A 9634-nucleotide genomic window follows, 5' to 3' on the forward strand; every position below is an offset into this window, starting at 1 on the left:
CTGGAGGGGATCCTTCTCCTGGCTCACCCAGGAAGAATCCCGGGTTCCATGTAACATCGTAAGTGTCCAAAGGCCAAACTCATGCTGCTGGATGCCACGAGCTCCAATGATCCAGGGCTCAGAGCCCAAAGCTGCTTTGAGCAAAGGAGACACTTGCACTCTGCCCAGCTCATGGAGACTGATGTTTTGTGATTATTTTGTGATAAATTACCTTTTTCAGTCCATTGTGGAAGGAGAAAGGCCTTTCAATAGGAACAGCCACGGGATGTGTACAGTCAGCATGAGACTTGTGCTCTTTACAAATTATATGCACTTAAGAACTGAAGTCATTTAAGCCAGACAAGTTCCTCTCGAAATGACAGTTCCTGAGGAAATGGATTGTTTAGTTCAGGACTGAACTTGCACTCTCTTGGGCAGAATCAGAAGTCAGCAGGATCTGTGGAGTTTTTTCCCTTCCAAGGGAAAAGGACGGCAGGAGATGGAATGACATTGCTGCAGTGAAGAGGGGGCAGCTCAGAGGTCCTGACTCCCATCTTGAGCCATTTGCAAGAAGAAAATTTATTTGACTTCCTGTTATATGTTTTTTTTTTGTTTGCCTTTTTTTTTTTTTTTTTTTGCTTTGGCTACTCTTTTCTTTGCACACCTTGAGCTTCATTAAAAGGCCATTTATTTCACTAGTTTGTTCATCAAGCTAATTATATCCTGTGCACAGCACTCTTGGACTGGATAAGCCAAAAGGGACAGCTAGGACTGGAATCATTAGAAACACTTTTTCATTTTATAGTACTATAAAATATAATGATACAGCTCAGTCCCAAACTTGCAGTAACCAAATTTGTATGGCATGAAATCCATTCCTCCTAATTTGGACTTCCTAGTTGAAGTTTCAAACACTATTCATTGCTGTGTTTTTTCTATCTCTGGTCACTGCCTCATTGAAAGGTGTCAGGAATGATTTAACCAGTAAAATTAAATTGTTGTTTTTCTATCAAGAGTAATGCCTAGGGTTGGCCAAAACGGCATAAAAGATTCAGGAACACATTGATTTAAAAATAACATTTAATTCCAACATAATGTGGCTCCAAGGCCCCTTTTAGTGAGATACTTTAAAAAACATAAATATAGGCAGTACTGGCCTCGAAAGAATTTATATGCTGGAGGCTCTGATCCCACCAATATAAATCTGTGTCTAGATGGAGGATTCTATCTGGTGGAAAGTTCAGTACTGCTAATGGTTATTGAGCCAGAAATTCCCCCATTTAAATCTCAGCTCCCCAGCTGAGCTCGAGAGGCTGAAACTCCCCAACATCAGAGAGAAGGAAAAACAACAGAGAGAAGAAAGCTGCTCCTGAACCAGATACCAACAATGACACTTTTATAGCCAGTTATTTCTAATTGCAGCTGTGCCATAAATAACACAAGATAGCCCTTTTAAAATTGTTTAGAATCTGGAAGCCTAACTAATAATTTCCAAGCAACAGAACTTTCACTTCTAACAGGATGGAAGAACAGGAGAATTTGGAGCATGACTGAGAAATGCCATCCCACAGCTCTGTAGCCTGGAGGTTTTCCAAGACCGCCCTTCCCTGGTGCATTGACGTGCTGTACCCCACAGATATCACCAGACAGAAGATTTTTTGGGGCAGATTTTGCCTAAAGCAAGGCTGTTTGGTAGGCCCTGTCCGCCAGTGTTTGGTTTGAGCTGATTGTGTGAAAAGGGGAGCAGCCCCTGCTATGCTGGGTCGCTCCTGAACCCAAGATGCCCTGAAGCCATCAGAGTCAATATATGGAAGATTTACCCCCTAAAAAACACAGACTTCTCTGTATTTGACTATAAGTGCTTGGATCTTCATGACAGAAGGTTTACTCTGGCTGGACCAGGGTCCCCTGAGTTCACAGCCATGAAACCACCAAATGGCAAGACCAAAACTAAACTGTCCCAGAGGAAATATAGATGTACACAGTACCTGATGGACACAAAATTAAACCACAAACTTTTTTCAGAAGGACCAAGGAGAAATCTGCTGGAAATGAAAATGTTTTGTTAACTTGTTCCATAGCTGGATTTAACAATAATATTTTCAAACAGGGTTTGGAAGCGGATTTGAACTGAGTATGTATGAGCAGGACACCAAGAGATTTCATTTTAAATTCCAGACATTGGGATTTAAGTCAAAAAGTGTTCACAGCATCTTCCCTCTTTGCTTTCCACCAGTTCTCTGACAGAAAGTATTTCTCCTTCTGGGAGGGCCTAGCAGCACAATTGCCTTCTTTCCCAAATATTTGTTGGAATCACCTCCCATTTCAGAAACCAAAGGAAAAAAAAGAGAAATCATTAAAATTTCTCATTAATCAATATTAACTTTGATGTTAGTCTCCCCTATGAGCAGAAGCCTTTCTCACAAAGGAGGACCATTCTCAGGCTGTGATAAGAAAACAAGTTATTTAATCAATATATTTTCCAGCATACGTGTTGTTTGGCAGGGGCTTTGAGTTGCCTCTTCTGAGTGTGTCTCTGCTCAGAGAAGTGTGCGTGTGTAAGCTTTCCTGCCTCAGAAAACAGAGCTGTTGGACACGGACAGGAATGTGTCTGGCATCTTTAGAAGAAAAGGCTCAGAAGGAAATCAGTGTTTGAGTGAGTTTTGCAAGACATCCAGCCCCGACTGCTTTGCGGCCAGCGTTCCATTCCAAACTTGCTAATGGTGAGCTGTGCAGACCGTGTCTCGCACCAAAGAATTTTGGAATCATGAGAAAACAATGAGCTGGCCGTTAGGAAAGATTAACCTCCCAATCTTAATCCTTCCAACTATCGTTTTACATAAAAAGGGCATTCATGTCTAAACCACTGCTAAAGACTCTTGGATAAATTTCTCTCCTAATTCCACTGAAACTGTCATTTCCACACCAAATATACAGTGATTTAATGTGAGCTGGCTACAGTATTGTTGCAGTAGTGCTCAAATTGCCATCTCATATGGGAGTCCTGGTAATGGTACTACACACTGCATTTACACAGAGAAAATTTACAAGCTGAACAGACAAGAGACACAAAGGATTGCAGAGACAGGAAGTATTTTTATATTTTAGGCAATAAAGTCTCATACTAATAAGATGATTTGCTCATAAATATATAAAGAGTTTAGAAGGAATGTGAAATAAACCCAACTGTGCTAAATCCTGCACCATCCCTCCCTATTGCTTTATAAAGGATATTAGGGCTTAGTTTGTGGTGGAAAAGGCAGGTTGTCCCTTCTGATTTCACTGATGCATCCACAACCAGAACAAAATATAACACTTCAGAATAACTAAAGAAAGAGTTTCCCAGAGTAAGTCTGCTGTCAGTCCCCTGCAACAACAGCATTTTAGGCCTAGGAGCAAAAGGATGCTTAGTGCCTGTCACTTACTCAGGCATTTTAATTCTTGCTGCTTTCCTAAGCAGGACCTAGTCTGCTCAATAGTGCTCAGGATACTGGTTTTTAAAGTCAGAAATAAAGAATTTTATCAAGATAGGGTGGGGTTTTTGCCTTTTTTTTAATCTACCTGTAACCTCCTGTAAATATGTGCCCTGTCTCTCTCAGTGCTACACTGCCTGGCTAGTGACATTAAACTGGTGGTTGAGACCTTGACATTGTCCATCTATAGGGTTGTATGGCAAATCAGTGCACTTTAAGTTGTGAGAACTGTGGAGACAGCAGTTGGATCCTCATGGATTCTCATGGATTCTCATGGAATTGCAGCCTCTGTGCTCTGGTGGCTCCAGGTGAGGTGGAGAGAGCAGCCAGCTCTGCTCCTGCACTACCTACACATCCATCCTGGGAAACCTGCTTGTTGATCATCTGAATGTGGCTTTCAGCTAACATGTTTTGGATAGCAAAAAATTGAAAAAAAAAATCCATCTTGCCCAAGTTTGGGTTCTGACCCTGCTGTAAGGGCTTGGGAAGGGTCTGGTGATGCTGAGCCCAATAACACAGAGGAGTGACACTGACTGCATGGATGCCACCACGGAAATGCAGACCTGTGTGATAGGGCAGCGTGGAGGGATGTGTGCTGTGTTCCAGTGCCTCTGCAAAGGGAGATTTTTGGTGTCAAGGCTCAGCAGCTGTAACTAATCCAGTTGCAGGTCTGCCTCTGGCACCAAGTGCTGCAGTTCTTAAGCCAGCACAAGTGGTCAGTGCTGCCCTTGACAAGAAAAACAAACTCACAGCAAGAGGACTGACAACTTGCAAGTGTTATGGACAGAGAAGTTTCTGGCACTCTAGAGCCTTTCTATTATTGCAGTGCACCAAATGGAAGCCTGCATAAAGAAAGGGAAGAAAGGGCCATCTGGTTCTCAAAGGTCTTAAAGGTCTTTCACATGGAAAACTGGGTCCAGTTTCAGGCTCCTCAGTGAAAGAGAGACATGGACATGCTGGAGGTGATCCAACAAAGGGCCATGAAAAGCCTGGAGGGGCCGGAGCATCTCCCCTGAGGGAAGGCTGACAGAGATGGGACTGTTCAGCCTAAAGAAGAGAAGGTTGGGGGTTCTTGTCAATACATAAATAAACAACTGAAGAGAGGGTGCAAAGAAGACAGATGAGATTCTTTCGGTGATAAAGGAGTGAGAGGCATCAGGCACAAACTGAAACACAGGAGGGCTCCTCTGAACATCAGGAAACACTTTTTTACTGTGAGGGTGACTGGCACATATTGCCCAAGGACTCTGTGGTGTCTCCAGCCCTGGAGATGCTCAAAAGTTGTCTGGACACAGTCCTGAGCAACCACTCCTAAGTGCTGCTTCTTGAGCAAGGAGTTCAGACAAGATGATCTACTGAGGTCCTTTCCACCCTCAATAAATTTGTGATTCTGTAAATGACTAGAAGGCTTACGTGGCTTTACAGCTGCCAAAATGCTGAAAAAACTTTTGAAAAGTCATGCATAATACTGCTCCTGGTCTTCTGGCTCAGACCAGTTTGAGCTGTGCCCTTCCTGGGTGCACAAGCAGTGTCTGTGATATAAAGGGTGCTGTCCATGTGCTCTTCCTTTCTCAGGAGGTAAAGGAGAAAAAACAATCTTTTATATTTGCAGGATGTGCAAGGCTCCCACTCCCCTCCTTCAGCAGAGGTGCCTGCTCTGGGCTGCTGTGCTCACTGCAGAGTGTCCCCACCTGCAGCAATATCTGCTGTGACAGCAGGACAAGGCACGTGTCAGGAGGCACAGGAGATAAATGGCACAGCAGCCATGCTAATGCTCTCCCTGATAATGCAGCTGGAGAGCTAAGAACCATTTATCCTTGCTGCTGGATGAAACAAATCAAAGAAGGCAGCTTCACTACACAATGTCCACTATTGTGTCAACAGAAATTACCCAGATGGGAGTTCATTTTGCCACACGACTCAAAGGTTTTTTTAAATGAATTGGAAAAATTGATTAATATCTTGGCTCCTTTGTTGGACTTCTTATTGTATTTGGGTGCAGTGAGCAGCATTTCCTGGTCAAATGATTTTTAAGGTGGCTATTGTCTGTTGAAAGAATAGGAAGAAAAGTAAAAAAAAAAGAAAGAGTTTAATTTTCTGGAGCTATCACCACCATCTATGCCACAATTGCACCTGCAAGTCCCTTGCAGTGCAGAGCTAACCCGTGCAGGAGACCATCCTCATTCCAACGGGGGCAAAGGCTCCTTAAGTTGCTCCAGGAGAATCTGACTGTTCCAAAACCAGAGGTGATGCATGTAACAGACCCAAAAATGAATCCAGTCTTAGCTCAAAACTTTAACACCTGTATTACACTTCAGGCTGAGGAGCTGTTAAATGTTATGGGTTTCATACATATAGACAGACTTTAAACATAGATTACTCCATCCCTGGAGTGCCTCCCGTCCCATCTGCTGGCACAGCCTGGGTGGGAGCACCACCATCCCAGAGACATGACCTGCATGACATGTCCCTTCAAAGCCCTGGCGAGGCTGAGGCTCCTGCCTAGAGCAGGGCATAAATGCTTTTCCTGAAAGCACCAAGGCTCCTTGTCTGCCAAAAGCCAGCTCCAAAAGCCTGGAGCTTTAGTTAACAGAGATAACCAAGTGCATAAAATTTCCTTATTTAGTTCAGTAGCTGATTTATTTGTAAGCTCTGAAGAACCACCCAGCCAGAGGAGATTTATCAGTTGTCTGGTCCGTCCTCTGGGCAAAGCCAGGGCTCCTGACTCCCTCCAGCAGTTCCCACATCAAACCCAGCAACAATAGACAAGGAAGTGTCAGTTATTAAATGGGCTGAAAACACTTTCCATTGTTAAGTAAAGGATTTCCTTATGATTTCCCATGCCAAATAATAAATTCTAAGTTATGCAGTGTGTGCCATGACAGACCAGTACTGCTGTGAAGATGATAAATATTAAAACCAAATTACATCTTCACCATTTCTCGCCAAAGCTGGCTCAGGACTATCCCCAGTAGGTGCAAGGCTGAGTTTAACTCTTGTTTTTCCCCTTCCTCTTCCATTCTCAACTGGAAGAGATGAAAGGGGAACACACCTTTTTGAGGGAGAGCTTTGCTCTCACAATGAGGAGGGCTTGTCCTCCAGCCATTGGAGTTGTGGAACAGCCTGGTGAGATCTCGCTGTGATCTTTTCCATTTCCCTGGGAGCAAGAAATGCAAACTTGTTCATTGCTTCATAAATTCAGTAAGTGTTATAGTGAGGGGTTTTTTTTAATGGGTTTTTTTTCTTCCTTTTTTATCCTCCAGTAACCAGAAATTGCAAATGCTCAGGAAAAGAAGAAGGATTGTAGGGGAGCCCAGTTCCCTTGGGCAAGCTGTTGTACACGTGTACAGGAAATTGAATGCAGAAATTATTGCATGCAAGGCTGTTAAAGAAGTGTTGGGGTTATAAAACAGATCTTTCAGCTGCCACCCATTGTGGACATTCCATTTGTAAAGGGTCAAGTTTTAATACAAATCTGCTGTCACAAATTACATTTGTCTTTTTCCATAAACTAGAAGTTGTCAAAGATTTACAGGAAGGTAATTTTATTCCTTGTTACTTTAACTCATTTATCTTCTCTCTGAATTTAAAAAGAAGGAGAAGGAGAAGGAGAAGGAGAAGGAGAAGGAGAAGGAGAAGGAGAAGGAGAAGGAGAAGGAGAAGGAGAAGGAGAAGGAGAAGGAGAAGGAGAAGGAGAAGGAGAAGGAGAAGGAGAAGGAGAAACCCATTGGTTTGGTAGAATTTATTAGGATGCAGTGCTATAATGGCTTCTGTTCTTGATCTGCTGAAATGTCCATGAAAACTCTGAGGGTCTTTTCCAACATACCTTAGCTCTCTTGAAATAGGGTTAAAAATAAATAGAACACAAAAATCTTACTGTGCTTGATGTGACTAATTTATTACATACATTCTAATTTATTACATAAATTCTGTTCTCCTGATCTGGTATTCCACCCTTTGCCAGGTGAGATCATAGCACATACTGGAAGTGAGATGGCTTGTTTCTAAATAATTGTGACGATGAAGAGTTTGATATTCAGATCCTCAGTTGCTACCAGGAATTTTGATTACACTTCCCTTTCTCTGCCTCTGCTTTTCTTCCTGTTTTCAAGGCAACAGATGAAAAGATTTCTCAAGGCCAATTGCAGAATTAAATTTGAGATTATGGTGCAAGGAGCTACAGCACCAGTTAATTTAATTGCTTTTGAAAGAGGTAAAAGGAAAACAAGCTTACAGCCCCATCACTGAAATAATATTCCAGAGGTGTGCTACTTCATGCTGTTATTTTTCCTGAAATTCATCTGAATTTTGTTATCAGCAAATCAAAAGCTGATCTTCCAAACTTAACATAAATTCTGATCTAAATCCTTTTTTTACTTGAAGCCAGACACAAAATGCATTCTTAAACACTGCTGCTCAATTTACACCCTGGCTATTAATGTTTCATCTGACTGTTCTAGTCCTATTTATTATTCCTTCAGACTCTATAAATGCACAGGACAAATCCCCCAAGTTTTTCTTTTCAGGCCGCAAATTCAATTTTGGTGACTCTACATGAACTTTGAAGCTCTAGTTGGAGCCAGTCACTAGGAACTGCAGCTCCTCCTTTGCAGAGGCTTAGTCCTGATTTTGCAAAGAGCTTTTGTGTAATCAGTCAATTAGAGCTGTGACCAGTGATCCATATCAGCAACTGATGGGGAGTGCAGGCTTGGTACGCTTGGAATCCAGGTTTCAGCCTTTCTGCTGTGGTGGTGATTCTCAAACAGCACCAATATTCAAGGTATTACATCAATTTCTTCAATTCCTTGACTACAAACACCTACAGTCAGCTCTGTATTAATTATAGAAATTCTGGACATTGTTTCTTTCAACTTTTCCATCTATGCTTGCACTATTAGGAAAACCTCCCCAAAAGTGTTCTGAAACATCATCTGGAAGTGTAAATAAATGCTCTGATACAATTACAATCAGTTAATAACAACCAAATCCTGCTACTACAGCTCCAAGTGTATTTGTTTAAACTCTGAAATGGTGTAGTTAGATTGTTTGATCTCTTTGTAGAAACCTAACTTTAAAAGAATATTAAGCCTGAGTAAATTTTAATATTAAGCCCAGAGAAGTAGGTGCTTACTTAAAGGCCACATATTTAACAAGACACTTTAATAGCTGCTGTTCTGTAAGAAAGAATAATTGGGGAAAAAACTTCAGAGCTTAGCATTATTTTACATTTTCCCCTTTCAGCGACCCCCTTAGATCACATTTGCTGAGATCTCTGTTGATGTAAAATGCTCACATGATTACTGACAATAGATGTTGAATGCAAATGTGTTCTCCACTACTTAGAATGGCATGAATATCTTTATTTGCTGAGCATAGTGCCTGCCACTGCCTTTAAATACTCAAATGTGCTGTAAGTCACTTGCAGTCAGTTTGACTTAAATATTGCTAATTCATTTCTGGGTGTAGTTTTATGTACTTAATACTGGAGGAGCCACCAGAGCCTGAGAAGTTGTGAGCATGTCATGGGAAGCCATGTCCAGGGCTGAAGCAGCTTCCACCTTGGATGAATCCCTGAGGGTAAGAACTGGCAGGAGAGCAGCATGGGCACAGAGCAGCCGGCCTTGTTTGCTCTCAGATTCAGGGATTGCTTCTGAATTCAGGGATTTGCTCATAGACATCAGATCTCAGGCACAGGGATGCTCCTGAGGATGCCTGACTGCTTCCCAAATGGACCTGAGGGGTAAGCAGGCAGTGCAGGGACAGATGAACAGGTATGTTTGCTGTCCAGGCACTGAGGAGGCAAATCCTTCATGCAAGTGGCTGTCCACAAGGAAAATGGCACCAGGAAGAGTGAGGAGGGTGATGGGCCTGAAACTCAGATGTTCAGGAGAGAGAACATCTGGAGATGTTTGGAGAAACCAAATGAGTGGATGCAGCAGAAATTGGTAGTTAGAGAAGGAAAAATCCTGGGACTCTGCCACCGGCATTATTTCTGCCATTTCAGCTGACTACATGAACGTTCTTCAAGAAGAAAATGAGTTCTCAGGTTTTCCCCTGAGGACCAGTTCCTGTGGACTCATCCAGCTCCCCACTGCAGTGCCAGACAGCAACCATCAGAGCTGCCTTCTCAGCCCCCTCCTTACCACAGAGGTGTCTCTGGGAGGGATGTACCACCACCTGCA

Source organism: Melospiza melodia, chromosome 5 (genome assembly GCF_035770615.1).
Source record: "Melospiza melodia melodia isolate bMelMel2 chromosome 5, bMelMel2.pri, whole genome shotgun sequence".
NCBI lineage: Eukaryota > Metazoa > Chordata > Aves > Passeriformes > Passerellidae > Melospiza > Melospiza melodia.